The 16,609-nt window shown below is 38.7% G+C and overlaps 1 protein-coding gene across 1 annotated transcript in view; it reads left to right on the top strand.

Moving 5' to 3' along the window:
- The first annotated feature begins 1,050 nt into the window (after positions 1-1,050).
- RALB (RAS like proto-oncogene B) overlaps positions 1,051-16,609 on the top strand; it is a 51,780-nt gene continuing 36,221 nt past the window's right edge. Inside the window, exon 1 of the mRNA XM_062607138.1 lies at positions 1,051-1,187. The gene's annotated coding sequence lies outside the window, so the exon portion shown is untranslated. The remainder of the gene's footprint in view (positions 1,188-16,609) is intronic.

The following is a 16,609-nucleotide window of genomic DNA, read 5'->3' as shown; positions in this document are numbered from 1 at the left end:
CTCAAGAGCAAGCGCAATGGCTGGCATAACAGAGAATTTAGCAATTCCAGACAAAATAAAAGTGTTGTGTCCCTGAAGGCTGTGCTAAATTTTTCTCTGAGTGTTTTATGGGATTATAACAGAAACAAAAATATCCTGGACACCTTGAAAGAAAAATGAGTGACTTATTAGACCGATTGATAAAACTGGAAAGAACAGACAAGCTTCCAGGCATGCAGGTACTTCTTTGGATCTGAAATAGAAACATCAAACTTCAAAGCTAAACCAGCTTAAGAACAATTGTGCTGAGTTAGGACATCTGCTTTGCTTCAAATGTTTATTAATTTCTTTTTTAAAGGCTGTAAATGAATACCTGGGAAATAAATTTATAATAATATAGCCCTGTAAATGAATTATTTTTTTCTAAAGCAGGCTTGCAATTAGAAAGGGATCTAGGGAGTAAAACTTACCCCAGCAAATCTGCACAAAATCACATTAACTTTCCATGAGATTTACAAGCCTATTGGCATACATTGCCTTAGAAAACATTAATTGGGCTCCTAACTCACTTAGATGCTTTAGAAGATCTTACTTTCCCTGAAAAAGGCAATAAACGAATCAGGATACTGCCAATGGTGGATACACATGGATCCTTGTTGCTTACACAAACCCAACTATGGCTGCAGAGCCAGCTATCCTGGGGACTGGTGTATTTGCCTGAACAGACCTGGTAACAAGCTCAAAGCTTAAGATTTGGCATAAGCACAGACAACAGACAAAGCCAGGCAACACTAAGCAATACTCTGAGGTGGCTTGGTTGTAATATGTCTCTTAGGCTAGTCCTACTAATGACTTAAGTATAGTTTTCTAAGCATGTCATTTGCATTTATTGAAACTTTCACTGGAGATGGTAGGGAGGTGAAGCAGAAAAGTAGTTTTGTGTTATTGGCCATTCAGGAATTTTTAAGCTGTTACTTTTTTCAATCATCTACAACAGTTTCCTTGGTTTTAGAATGAGTGCATGATATCATATCCTGAGCCCTTCCCTTTTGCAGCTTTCTGAGGCACTAGGAGGAGTCCAGCTACAGTCATTGTGTGAATTAGTCTGTAATACTGTAGTGGAGTTGCTTCTGCCATCATCCTCCTGCCTGCCTCATTCGTACGCCTTCAGAAACTGCTCTTCTAGGACGAACAATCCTTTAAGCACAGTGAGTATCAGCTAAGAAAGCAAACTATCTAATTTGTAAAGCTGAATCAGAGAAAGATTATGTCTCTATGTATTTACATGTATATGCAGTTAGGAACAGAAATACAAGTGAAAGAACTCACTGTCATTGTCCATCACTGAAGTGAGAAGAAAAAGGAGATTCCTGCCCAGCTGGGGTGAGAAAAGGGATAGCAGCAACATGGGAGACTTTTGGGGTGCAGAGACTGGATTAAAGATGTGGGCTAGGTGTAGGAAAGGGTCGAGGTATGTGCACTGTGGGAGGCAACATACCATTTTGCCGTGGACAGACAGGAAAAAACAGCTGCTAAAATATACACAAGAGGTTGAGCATGAGCACATGGCGTTGTACTAATGCTGGATGAGAAGCACCTCTTGTTTATTTTTAATCTTGCTTAACAATGCATGCAGTAGTGCTTGCTAGTAATAAGCAAAATGAAAGGAGAATAAGAGAACTGGTTTTCTGCACTAATCTCCTCTCATCCCTAAAGAATAGAGGCCAAATAAACATTAACAGTGAGTCATTGATTCTTTTTAGGATAACTACATAACCTGTGGAGTTGTTTTGCTTACTTCTGCTCTTCTCCATCTTGGTCTTTAGCTCTGAAATACAGAGCTAAAGGCCCTGCTGTTCTTGATGGAGGGCCTACGGTTTTGTCTAGATATCCCTTCAATGCTAATTTAGTAGAAACTTGTTGACTATATCAGTAATACATTTAGAGTTATATTATGATTTAACTCTGTTTTGATGGGAACCAACAGAAAGCAGTGGTGATATTTTTGTGACTATTTCAGATAACAATAACTGGCTTCAGAAATGTGCAAATAAATTGTGTCCTTTCCCCAACCTGTCTTTGGTAAGGCCAGCAGCTTACACATAACCTTTGAATATGTCATTGATCACATAACCTTTGAATATGCCATTGATCACCCTAATTTATCTGTTTTGTCTTTGCTGTGGTTTTGGTTGGCTTATTCATCGGGCCCCACCACAATGTTAGTAAAAATAATTGCTTCTTGTTATCTACTAAACTGCATGATGAGGTGAAAACTCCTCTTCAGTTAAAAGTTGCTGATGTTAATTTTATGACAGAACAAGCCTGCAATTTTCTACAACATTGTTATGATAAAAGTAGAAGGATGATAAACATGGGCTTGTGCATTTCTTGATACAGCCTCTGTATCATCCAGACTGCTGTACTAGAGGCCACCCACTGCACGGTTCTACATCCCAGAGCAGCCTGTACTAGCTGCTTCTGATACAGTTGCAAGTATCAGCTGTCCAATGGGCTTCACAGGCAATTACGTTTCAAGTGCCTGTCAGTTGAGTTGTACTGTACAACTTGAGGGGTTTCTGATGCTTTCATTTCACAGAATATCACGGTGCATATTCACATTTCTGTATAAGTGTTTGTTTCTTGAATTCACAGAGATCTTTGTTCCAATGATGTCATGTAGTAATAAGTTTGGTAAAAAACGTAAAAAAATGTAAAAAAATAAGAAACATTATTGTTTCCTTTCTCCAGATTTAAATATGCTGCTTTTCACTTCCATTAGATGTAAATTTAATTATGCATCATAGGAAAGAAAAACTCACCTTAGTCTTTTAATTGCTCTTCTGAAGAATGACAATGTATATTTTATTCTTAGTTATAGTTTGGACTGTATAGGTTGTGGGTATGCTGTATTTCAATTTATAGACCATTTCAAGGGCTTCAGCCACAGTTTTAGAATCATAGGGTAGTTTGGGTTGGAAGGGACCTGTAAAGACCATCTAGTTCAACCCCCCTGCAATGAGCAGGGACATCTTCAACTAGATAGGTTGCTCAAAGCCCCATCCAACCTGACCTTGAGTGTTTCCAGGGATGGCTCATCTACCACTGCTATGGGCAACCTGTTCGTGTTTTACCACCCTTGTAAAAATGTCTTCCCTACATCTAGTCTGAATCTCTCCTTTTCCAGTTTAAAGCCATTACCCCTTGTCTTATTGCAACAGGCCCTGCTAAAAAGTTTGTCTCCATCTTTCTTATAAGCCCTCTTTAGGTACTGGAAGCTGCTCTGAGGTGTCCTTGGAGCCTTCTCCAGGCTGAATAACCCTAACCCTCTCAGCCTGTCTTCATAGGAAAGGTGTTCCAGTCCTCTGATCATTTTTGTGGTCCTCCTCTAGACTTGTTCTACCAGGTCTGTGTCTTTGCTGTGCTGAAAGCTCCAGAGCTGGATGCAGTACTGCAGGTGGGGTCTCACAAGAGCAGAAGGGGAGAATCACCTCCCTTGTTCTGCTGGTTACACTCCTTTTGATGCAGCCCGGGATACGGTTGCCTTTCTGGGCTGCAAGCACATATTGCCAGGTCATGTCCAGGTTTTCATACACCAGTGTTCTGAAGTCTAGCTCCTGATCCTGTCCCTGCACAGCTGGGCAGCATGCATGTACTCTTCCTAGGATGCCTGCCTGTGCATTTTCTTCTTGCCTTTTAGTTTGACTCATCCGTGCTGGTCTCTTGCCCTCTTTTCCTAACTTCTTACACATGGGGATTGAGAGCTGTTGTGCTCTATGGAAAGCATCCGTAAAGATCTGACAGCTCTGTTCTGCTCCCTTGCCTCTGAAGGCTAACTCCTTAAAAAGCTTTCCTAAAATTTAGAGTCCTGACTTTACCTGACCTATATCCCTCAAGACTGTGAACTCCACCAGTGCATGATCACTGCAGACCAGGCTGCCTCCAATCTTGACATCACCAATTAGCTCACTTGCATTGGAGACCAACAGGTCCTGTAATTAGTTAGTTGTCATGCTTAAAAAATTCAAAGATGAAAGGGATGTGAGTTTCCTTTATAGAAACCGCCCAACTCTGCTCTCGTATCCTGTTCATATAAGTGTTTAATAATAAATTTTCCACCACCTTACGTCCATGAAATGTTAGGTGCGCAGCAAATGCTTAATTAATTAATGTCACAAAGAACTTCTGAGGTAGGTTCCCTCATTTTACAGGTGAGACAGAGAGTGAGACAGTTAAATTAAGTACTTGATTAATATCACACAGTGAGTCAGTGCTAATGCTGAAAATAGGTTATGTCTTCTGGTTCATTGCCCTGTATTTTAATCATGAAACCAGAGTCAATGCTAAAGTTAAATTAATGCCTTAAATGATGAAAATAATTGTTCTCAATTTCATGTTGGAGTATTGCTTTAATCACCTAAGCAGCTGAAATACTTGCAAAAGTTTTCCCTGCTTAGGAATTTTTAGTATTGTTCAGATACTGCTTTAGATATCAGCTCTTCAGATATCAGATTAATATGTTTTGGTTACAGTAATCCTTAACTTCAAAATTACACTCAAGCAAATCTCCACAAAAAATAAGGAACACACACTTAAAACTCACAACAATCTCTTTGCTGTCAATGTAGTAATGCTCTTTTTCATACTCTCAACAGCTGTTCTACTTAATAATACCCAAAGCTTTAATTAATGGAGCATAGTAAAGTTATTGCCCCACAGAAAGTGAAAGATAGACTGCTGGTTACACTGTCATGACTAAATGAAAATGTAGCCTGAAGCACAAAACAGCAATTGTGTCTTAAGAAAGATCTACTTAGAAGCGCAGTTCTGAACTATGCTGTGTCATCTCTGAATAAACTGGTACATAAAGAGGTGTGATCCTTGAAAACATGTTTAAATGGATTGTGCTTGTATTCAGGCTAATGGTATGCCCCATCAGCTTTTCCTGAGTATAATCCACATATTTATGTTGATAGGACATACATAAATTTTTACAGTATTCACTATCTTACCTGTTAAATGGCATTCTTCAGCATAGGAAAGAATAAATGGCCTATAAAATATGTATGCAGGCATAAGACTGAAGGAGGCTCAGCAGAGGGAATGAAGAAATAATACTGCCATGGCTTGCTCCCTGCTAAACCTGGATATTGACAGAGCTGTCTGTTGCACAGACTTATACAGTGCTTTGCATCATGCAGTATTTTTGACGTGTGTGAGACAAGCAGCACAAGGCTGTGGTCAGCTCCAAGATTTTTGCAAAGACTTTTGCCATATTTAATGGATAGGGAATTGCTGTGCAAACACCCTCCCAACTTAATTGCAACTTAACAATTAAATATCTTAAAAATTCCACTGCTTTCAGTTTCTTTTGTAGACAAAGATGTTTTTATCACAGAGTTCAGAAAATGGCCTGATGCCAAGTGATAAGCAGCTTGCAAGACAGCACTGCGTTTGTGCCCATGTATCAGGGCTAGAGATACTGCCTTTGAAAGGGGTTTTTAAAAACCAGGCAGGAATTGTCCAGGGCAAAGCGGACAAAGAAGACACTTCTGTGACTTTCTTAGACTTTGAAATGAAGCCCAAGAAAGCAATGCAAATAAGTGAAAATATTTTGTGGCTCTTCACTCATGTCTCTTTCTAGCCATAGTTCATATTATTAATCCATCAAACGTAACTGTAATAATGTTTGAGAGACTGAAAATTTTAATCAAATATTAGCTATGATTTCTGAAAAACAGGGTTTGATATTAGAATGTACCCAGGTGCCAAATATTCCAAATTGGGAATAGAAAGAAGACTCTCTGGTCTGTGTGTCTAATCAAAACTAACCAAAAGAACAGAAATTAAATACGTGCCCATACAGTTCACGGGCAGAGAATCTTTTTCAGCAGCAATTCAGCTAACAGGTATGAAGAATGAGTCATCTTGAGAAAATCAGAAATTGCTTATGGATAATCTAATTGAGAATGGAGAATGCATAACACAGTATTGAACCTGAGAAGAGCTCTGATATAATATGGACCTTGAATTTTGGACATAGAGTTATACTTTTTTCATCTATTACTTGAAAGAATAGAAAACAAGTCAGCCTTTTTGATTAAGTAGACATCATGCTATTTTACATGACTACTTTATTTAAGATCCTACTTTCAGTGAAAATCTCAGTGTGTCTTGGCTACCTTAGTAATGACATTACTAACCACTGCTATTGCAGCTTTGTTCTCTTGCTTCAGCACAGAAAGAAATCGTTTTAGGAATGGCAGCTCTTCAAGCAGTGGGGATTATAGGCATGGTAACAGTACATGTTTGTGAAAGGTATATGCTGTCTGCCTTCATTCTCCATATGACAGAGAGAAACTGAGGTACAGCCACAGTGCTAGTGTTAATATGATGTGAATAATTAATATAGTGAATGTATTATTATGTAGATTTGTTTCACAGAAATAAGAAATCATTTGTGGTAATGTGGTGCTTATACATCAGAGCCAGGAAATGAAATGGAAAAGAAAATGAAAAGAAATGCATAATGAGGGAGTTGGCCAGTTTAGTTCTATTGTGCAAGCACAGTGAAAGGTACAAAGCTAACGAATGCCACAAGTAACAAAAAAATCCAGTATCAGTTACCCTAAATTGTATCAATTATAAAAGGTGGAGTAAGCAATGCAGACAAGGTACATTTTTTTCCAGCATTCCTTATTATGTGTTAATCTGTAAAGATCCAAGAATCTTGGATCGTGCAACTTGCAAAATACCACTAGAATGTTTCTTGCTTGAGCTAGGTACAGAAAGGCAAGTACAAGCTAAAACTGTCAATATGGGGAAGGCCTTCTCTGTTCAATAAAACAAGCAGTTTCTGATGAAATTACTTTTGCTTGAGGACTAATTTGTGGTTCCAAGTGTCTTTCAGTGCTGACAGCTGAAGAAGGTAGCTCTGGGCCAGATTGTAATGTTCACTCCTTGCTCTAATGGGCGGATGTATTTAATTAACCTTTGTTTCTGCAGAAGCAGACATGCTGGCAAGCTGTAGGAATGCTAAAGGAGGGAAATCTAAACAGCAGTGAACCTAGGCACATTCTATATACCTAGTACTAGGTAAAGAATGTTAATGTAGGCAAATACTGTTTCCTAGGAGATAGGTTTGTACAAGAAACTTCTGTAAAAGAAATTTAACATGCTTCGCCCTGGAGAGCTCTCCTCCATTAATTTCACAAGACCCAGCTGTTGTCTCATGCTCTTGGGACTCTTGTCTCTCCTGTTTGGTTAAAGACTGGGCAGAATTCTGCAACTGGGGGTCATAAAAGCACGTATTCAAGGTGGAAATATTCTGCTTAGTACCTCTTGAATAGCGTTAGATCTGACAGACTTGCTGCCTGTTGCATGTCCAGCAGTGATTTCTCAAGATACCATGTCTTGGACAGACCCTTCCCAGAGCTTGCTGTAGAACACAGATCTTAAGGTTTATAACTAATTCGTCAGAATATGGCAAGTCTAATGTAAAGCAGATATCCTTTTCATAAAGTTGCACTGTTTTTTACTTGAAAAACTAAAGCACTATAGATTACAATTCACATAAACGGAGCAAACTCCCTGGCCACAATGTCCCTTGGCCCTAATCTTTCAGTAAAAAGTCACCAACTTTGCATGAGTGTTTTTAAAGCATGCAAATTAAAGCTTATCTTCTCATCTCATCCTAACTTTATCAGTTCTGCTGCCACAATAGCATCATTGTTTCCTATCTCCTCCCGTAAGTAAGCGGCACCCTCCATTCTTCTCACTTCCTTTCTGCCCAGACCTTTCCATCTTAGGGACTGAAATGTCCCTAAGAAACGTTGAAAGTTTAAGTTAAAACTTCTTCTTAAAGTTTTGCTACTACTGTGCTCTAAATGCCAACATCTTTCAGTCCTGGTTGTCTCAGTCTTACTCAGCCAAGACCCTGTTTTTATTCAAAACACACCTTTTAAACTTGAGTGATGAACATTCCTTCAACTCTTGTAGTTTTATAAAGAAGTTGTATTCCCAAACTGACAGAAACATTTAGGTTACAGCATTTTTCTCACTAAAACTACACTGTAGCAACAGTCAATCACAATCATAAACAGTACTTTTCCCACCTCAGCACTGTGATGCTGAACTTTTCCCTTCATAATACTGTGAAATCCTTTCCACATTGCTACAGTATGTAGGAACTGGGGTTAAGGCTGCAGTTAAATTACTAAGTACATAATTCCGTACTTTGTCCACTGGGTTTCTGTTTCAGAATGGAGAGATATGGCAACAAAAGAGATAGCTAAGGGAAAATAAAACTGGCTACAGTTGTCAGGATTATGAGTTCAGTATAATACTGCAGCTTGTTCATGCTGGTCTCTGTTTTTTTTTCTAGTAACAGGTGATGACTCCAAAAGCCACAAGCTTTTGGTTAAGTTTTCAGGTGACGACAATTTCCTTTATAATGTTGCCCAGTGCCTGAGATTATAGCAATAGGATTGGGTGGGCCTGCTATGAGCAGAGAGTGTCCTATTCCAAAGAGAAGGTTTACACAAAGACTGAGAATAGAGTAAGAGTTTTTCTGTCCACATATAGACGGTGATTTCCAAAAGCTCTTAGCACTGGCCAAACCCAGAGCACAGTCAGTGGATGTAATAAGGCTGACACAGATTACTTTTGAAAATTCTTCATCAGCATGGTTCAACATGCAGCCCACTGACTGGCCTGATCAGGTTTGCAGGATCTTCAGTCTGGCCTGAACCACCTTTTCTATGGAAATTCCAAGGAGCAAGCTGCTGCATAATCTCAAAGAGAAGGAAAGGAGAGAGGGTGATTCTTGCCCATGCTTCTGAGAAGTGTGCAAGAACAGCACCTGACATAGATGAATTGTTTTGCTTCTGTCTAAATGAGTTTGTAAGTAAGTGCTTGGACATGTGAAAGAAAGCACTCCCACACAGCCTGCTGCTGCCTTATCTCCTTGCTGGGCAGGTAAGACCAGCAGCACTCCTACACAACTGCCACTCTCCTTTGCTGCTTGTTGGGGATGAGGGAAGGGGATAGGATATGGGATACACGGTAGAGAGCAAGGGACAGTAGTGTTCCCCTGCATCCTATTGCTACATGCAGCCTCCCCCTCAAGCCTGCTTCACTGTTTGAGAATGAAAGTGTGAATGGTAGGAGGTATGAAATCACAGTCCTGAACTGCTATTGATTGTCATCTCAATGGCCTGTTCTTAACCTGGGATCTGACTCATGCAGCCTCTGAGGCTTGACTATTCTATTAATACACTTCATGTTGCTGTAGGTATCACTCACTGATGAGTCACAATACAGTTCTTTGTACTCTTTGTATTGTATTTGTGTCTTTCTTTGGCCATCTGCATGTGATGCATGACTCAATTTCCCTGTACAACTGTAGGAATTATGAATTTCTTGTAAATATGGAAATAATTTCAGTAAGTGTGAATTCTGTATGTGTACAAGGATACAGGATCTATGGGTTAATCTTGCAAGCTTTTTATTCAAATGAATACTTTCAGCAGGTTTTGGGCCCTATCTTCCTTCAGTACAGTAACCATACTGCTGATGGGGACTGAAAAGAAGTTGCTGTCCTTGTAGTTGGCAGCAACGCTCATTTGCTAGTGGGAAAAAACACCATTCTGAGCTAATACAAAGATTAAAAAAACAATTGAAAGAATTACAATATTAGCTTAATTTTAACATAATCTAGGTATGAATTATCAAAACTGATAGCTCTTACTTAAATACAAGTTGAAACAATTTCTGTATCTTCAGGGAGACTCTCTAATTGAGATCAATGTAAATCTCAGCTGAAACTTCTGCTTGGGGAAAAGTGCTACTGGATGTGTCCATGGCTTGGTTTCAGCACATGCAGCCAGTTACAGTACAGAGGAAAGCTACATTAACTTTCAGTCAAGCTAAAGAGGTGCCTCTCCTGATTTTGATAGATGGCAGTTAATTACATCTTTCCTCTTTGGAAGAAGTATACATTTCTTTCTTTTGTTAGCATGTCTGATAACAGCAGGGGATTTTTCTGAGGGTAGTCTTGGAACAAAACAGCAGCTTCAGGCACTCTGGAAGAAACCAAATACAAGGGAAGGGTGGAGTAAAGTTGCTATTTGATAATAGGAATAATCTACAAGAAAGTTCCCTTATCTCTCTCCAGTGCTTTTCAAAAAACTAATTGTGATGAAAAGGCAGGAGCTATTCTTCTCTGCTGTAAATTCTTTTCTGATAAGTCTTCTGGAAGAAATCACAATGCTATCTGCGTGCAAATTCTTCCTAAAATGCATTTCTTCCAAAGAGTGTTTCTATGCTAATCCACTAGGCGTTGCTATTTACATCTTTACAAGAAATTGAGTACTTAACCTGGACTGATTGTAGATTAAGAATTACTAGATGCATGCATGTCCTATAGGAAAGCATAGTCCATGGGAAGAATCTATTGCCTCCTGGCAGTAGTTCTTTGTATTGTGTTTTTATTTCTTACTGTTGATTGTAATCCTTACAGGGAAGGGATGTTTGTCTTAATGAACCTTTAAGGCACCATATATGTCTGTAACTTAATGCAAATTAGTGAAGATTAAGAAGGAAACAAGAGGTAATTGTACAATACAAATTAACTTTGCCTTGAATAGCAGTCGAATTCTACTCTGTGATCCCAATGTAAATCCAGATTTGGTGCTGAAGTCACTGGAATAGAATATGGTCATAGCTCTTGATACAAAGAAGACCGAAGGGGAAAGGAGGCCAGTGATGCTGTATCTAATAGATTCATTCCCATTATCTTATAGTATGCAAACATTAAATAACCCTGGTCTTGTCTTCAGGACATGCTGACTATATGCTGCCTCATGCTATAGGCAGCTACTAGAACTCTGAATTGTAGATCTATTTAACAGTGTGTAAAGCAGTGGTTGCCAAACCAGGCACTACACTACTGAGGTCACTATGGTTTCAAATAAGGTCACAAGCTACAGGAAATCCGATTTGATCATGTATCTATGCTAGTATTTGGGGTTGTGTTAAATTCTTGCTCTACAATAGCAATTTTTTGCTGTGAAATATTTGGGGAACTTCTGTGTTTTGCTCTGTGAAAAACTGGGTGGAGACACTATTTCCTCTGAGCCATCAGCGGAAAAAGTCCATTGTTACAGGGGTGAAACATGTGAACATGACAGCTAGAACTGAAAAAAAACCCTTCAGCTGTGAACATATTTAAATCTGTTGGTACAGCATTACTTTAAACCCAAAGGTGTCAACACGATTGTTTTCCAAAATTGTAATTAATCTGTATGTCCAAAATACTATATTGCTTTAATAATTATCACAACAAATTTAATTATAGATCAGTCCTTCACAACCAAAATACACTCACTGCTATGTAAAACATGGCAGTTATTTATGCGTGATATACAACAGAGAAGAAAGAAATAAGATTATTACATCCATCAGAAATGGATGGACCCCAATTTTGTTTAGCAGTGTGTGCACATCTGTGCTGGCATCTGTCAAGGAAGCCCTGCCAGTAAAGGAAGGGAATGTTGTAGAGGTAGCAAGCTGGGAGCCGGGAAGGAAGGCCCTACTTCCTGATACTCATTAGCAAGCTCAGAGGAAGGACAGCATCCTGCCTAGTTATGCTAAATCAGCTAGAGTCCCTTATTAACACAGCAAATCCCTTACCCATCATTATTTAAGCAGAAGGATATTCAGATTTGGACAGGAAAGAGATGCCATGCTTTAATACATGGTTGTTCAAAGTACCCATTGAACTTCACTGTCCTATACTGTGACTTCCTAATTTGCTCAAGGGAGCCATAAAATTAAGAACCTGAGGACTTGCCTGCCTTTGTTTTGTCACCCTTTATTCAACAACACTTACTCCATTTTCAACTTTTTATGTGCTGTGCCTCTATTTAAAACATTTATACCATTAAAATCCTCATCTGAGAACTTTCATCCTTTAGTGGCACAACTACTGCATACCATTTGTGAATTTGTGAATTTCAAACATTAAGTGTGACTAAATAGCAGAGTTTGAAAAACAGTGGTCTGTCTTTACACATAGAACTGCCATATCCCCTAAGCCAAGGTGATTTGATTCTGACTTGGAAAGGGACATGAGGGTTCAATCTTTTGTGCCCTACCAGTGCTTCTCTTCTTGCCTAGAAGTTGCCAGTTCCACAGGCAGTTTTTGTAATATTAATATTTTTGAGAACTGACCACTGTTAACCACATAGTTCATTGTTTTAACTGTTTACTAGTGGATTTGGTTGTCTTACAGCATTTAGACAAATTAGCACAAATGGCAGTTTACATGACAGATTTAAATCTGCCATCCTTATGGGGCGGCTCCACACACAAGTTATGATCAGCAAAATTCAATTGCAAAAAAGCCTTGTAAAATCTTTGTTAAATAGTGTAGATTGAAATGGGTATATGCTCAAATTAATCTAAGTCATACAGACCAGAATGCATTAAAAAACCCAAACAACAAACCAACAAGGAAAATCAAACAAAGAATGCTGATGTTAGGCTAAATTCTCAGGCTATGTTTCATTACTATCACTGTTACCATATATCAAAGACTTTCAAGCCAGTTCTGATACTTCTCCTCTTGGTATTTATAACTCTGATTGTTACATTCTTAACTGTCTTCTTAACTGTCATGTTCTTAGCTAACCTTTCCCTCTTAAAATTTCTTAGTCCACATTATTTCAGCAAAGCAGCCTATCTAGTTGAAAATGTCCCTGCTCACTGCAGGAGGGTTGGACTAGATGACCTTTAAAGGTCCTTTCCAACTCAAACCTTTCTATGATTCTATGATTCTATTTCCTGTGCTTGGGAGGGTGAATCTATACTGTGTATTAGGAGCCTGTATCAGCACTAACAGGATGCAGACAAGAAAAACATGCATTTTATTAACAGGAACAAGAACGAGAGTGTGAAGTTTTGGCAGAATTAGAATGAAATGTTTGTACATGGAACAGAATAAGAACTGGAACTAAAACATTTTTCATATAACTAAAATAAGGCTTCCAGCAAAGTAGCTTGGTAGATTTGGAAATCATAGGACCTTAAAAGAAAATGCTTAAGCTCAATGAATGAAAGCTTTAGCTGTCTATCTGGAACCCTGTCTCTGGCATGCTGAAAAAGACTTTTTTCATTTGGGTGTACAAATGAGTTACGTCCTGGAGCAATAAGCCATTGACACTCTACTGACTAACAAATAGTCAAAAATCTGGAATCTAACAAAAAAAGGAGATAAAATTAATGCTGGTTAATAAGAATAAAAAAAATACTCAAATTCTCATGCTGGAACATAGAGCATGGTTCTCACAGACTGAAATATAAATAGGAAGTAGCGCTGTGGTGTGAATCTAAAATAAGACCAGGAGTAGCCATAAGTGTGATGCCATCTCATGTATCATAGCTCTGTCTGCTGGTCAGCACTTCCTAAACTGGACTAGCATGTTTCCATACTGCTTCCAGCAGCAGCGCAAGAGTCTCCCCACAATCCAAACCTGTGACAGAGCAAGCTTGGTTTGAAATTTGCTAGATGAAGTAGGAATGTGTGTCAAAAAAAGCTGCCATTCATTGTATTGGTCAGCTTTACAGGCTGGTCTTCTTCTTAATTATGGCTTTTTGTGGAATGAAATCTTTATCTGGGGTAGGTGATCATGGTCCTCAGTAGCTGGCCAGAAAAGCATAAAAAGCCTTATTTCTTCCATAGCCAAAAAGAACATATATTTAGCTTGAAGGATATGGAAACCTTCTCTTTTGAGAAATAAATTACACAGCCTTTTTCATTGCTGATTTGTGACCTTGAGATCTGTAAGATTATGCAGTATCCTCCTTTCTGACAGCTGCAAATTTATTACAACTAATGTGTTAAGGGGAGCAGCCCTTTTATTAGAAGCTTTTACAAGGAAGGAGATGAAAGTTGCTAGTGAAATGGATGCTGTGGGTGTAGCAACCAAAGACAAAGCACAGCAATCACACCTACTTGTTTTTACACTTGTGGCTTTTGGGAACTGATAGGAAAGATTACTTTTGATTTATACCTATTTAGAAGAAGCAAGACCTGATAATTATTAGGTAGCTCACCTGTGTCATGCAACTGCTGTGCCAAAAGCCAACAGTTGAACTACAAGACAGAGAGGTCTAAGCTGCCACTTCTAGATGCAGTCTAAATCATGGCAGAGAGTTGCAGCACTACTCTGCCTGTAGAGTTCAAATTTCCTCAAATTTCAGGGCTCATCTTTAATAATTGGCTAGAAATGAGCTCATCTTTACAATTCCTTTTAGAATTCCTTGCCCAGAGAAAGCTGTTCTTACAAAAAGTTTCAGTACAATAAGATCCAGATAGCTTTTCTGTCATTAAGGTTCTATGTATGTTCATTAAGGTTTTGTTTCTTGGTTCTTGCCATGCAAGCAATGCAATTAAAAAGTAGAAGCAGGTGAAGACTGCAACTCTTTCTGCCATGATTCAGACTGTATTTAAAAATGGCAGCTTAGACCTCTCTCTGTTAATATCATACAGCAAAGTAAGAAGATACGAATCAGCTAAGTGGAAAACGACCTGAGTTTTACCATCTTTTCCTGAATTGAAAATTTCCCAAATTATCCCCAGAAAACCTTTGGAGAAAAGCCACAAGGAAACTGTTACTCAGCTTTTGGTGCTGAGAAGTCAAAAGAGTCCAGTTGATCCAACAAAGGATTCTTTACATGCTAATCGAAAGAGAGATTCAGCAGGTGGTCACGCTGTTTAGGCTCTGTGGAAAGAAACTGAAAAGGCAGAACTACATCAGGCTGAATCTAGCATGGACGTGACATGACTACTGCATTTTGCATTTGACATAATGGATATCTTCAGCCAAAGCAGCCAAATCCATGGCATTTTTTCTTTCCAAAGAGCATGACAGACTGCCCTTTCTTGGAGGAAGTGGCAGCTGCCACAAGACTATAATAGTATCCCAGGCTTGCTACATATAAAGATATTTTCTAAATTTAGAAGGAAGTAACTTGGTGGCTTAAAACATTTCTCAAGAAAAGATAAACATTTTGCTTCTTCCATTTATTTTGCCCATTTCCAGCTATTTACCTGCCTCTTAGCTGTCCTGAGTGTCTTGCATCCTAAATTAATTTTAACTGTTAAATGGAACTGCTAAGATCACAAACATTACCACCCACCATCACCCACCTTTGCAAAGGGACTGGGCAGACTTCGGGGAAAGTAACATTTTAAGTTGTTACAGTAAGATTCAGTAACACTCTCAGATGCCTTCTCTGAATGGAATCTATGCAAGCCAACTATTTCAGTGGGAAGCTGATAGGAAATGACTTAGGAAGAGGATATCTTGTAAATCCTGCCCTTCTTCATAAATTAAAAGAGGAAAGGAAAGAGTGAGTAGCAGTCTTTTCTTTCAAATCACAGGAAGAAGATTCTTCCTTTGTATTCATAGTCTTAGAGGATACAGCATCTATCTCACATGTAGTAAACCAGACATCAGCTTCCTCCTCTTCTTAGGTGATTGGAGCCCAAATCTAGTAGGAAAATTCCAAATAGCAAGCCAAAGACTATCTTATGCTAGGCAAGGGGTGTATTTAATGCCTGTTGAAGGATGGCATAATATTCTCTAAACCAGAACCAGCAGAAGAGTGAGCTGTATTACCTAACAGTTACAGCACACACTGAGCAGTCCCTGATCTCATAAAGATATCTCAATTTATATTGGCTACACTAGTGGCATTAGTGTCTTTACAGTTGTAGCTTCCATGGGCGGGCTTACATTACCTGCTTAGCATTGTCCATCTATTTCCATGAACAAGGCATGCTAATGGAACAGTGTAAATGAGCAATGCTAGTTTTTAACCTAACCAATTAACTTACAGTGACCCACATAAGGGTTTAAGATTGAGGTTTGCAGGCTGAAGTCTTCTATTGTTCTGCAGAAGGGAAAAATGTGATTTTTTTTTCTCTTATACTGTGTATATGCAGAGATCAGTTGCTACCTGCAGAAACCAGGTCTTGAACATAATTTAATTCCTTCTGTTCAACTGAAATAATAATGATCACAATGTTTCAATATGAAGTTGATTTTTACACTATATAAACTGTTATGAGGCCAACAATTCATTTGACATGCACCACCAAGCACCTCACATGTGGCAACTCAAGATTTCTGAACTGGCAGTAGTAGTTTTCAGAATAGTTTCCCTAACTAATCAGTTTTCATCCCTTCTCTAATTCTAACAATATAATTGCTACTGTCCAAAGCTAAGAGCAAATGGTGCTGCTTATAATCAAACCACTTGAGGAGATTAGTCTAGGTAGAAGGGTGAGTGGATTTGCTTTGTGAGTATATAACACAGTTCTCTTGTGCTGTAAATCAGTGTAACTCTAATGAAATTTGGGAAAAAGCAGCATTTCACCTTTAAACATAATTTTAGTTGTGCCTAATCACAGTGGCCTCAACTTTTAAATTAAAAATATGTAGGTATACACATATCTTTATTATGCATATATCTTTCTATCTACTCAAAGGTTCTTTACACCTTATATTGCACTTTTGCTTGCTCACATCCACATCACCAGAGTCTCAACTCAAAATTTCCTGGT

Source organism: Pezoporus occidentalis, unplaced genomic scaffold, assembly GCF_034315485.1.
Source record: "Pezoporus occidentalis ecotype Australia unplaced genomic scaffold, CSIRO_AGI_Poc_V1 ctg12, whole genome shotgun sequence".
NCBI lineage: Eukaryota > Metazoa > Chordata > Aves > Psittaciformes > Psittacidae > Pezoporus > Pezoporus occidentalis.
Note: the sequence above shows the minus strand (reverse complement) of the source record. Positions and strands in the feature narration are given on the sequence as shown.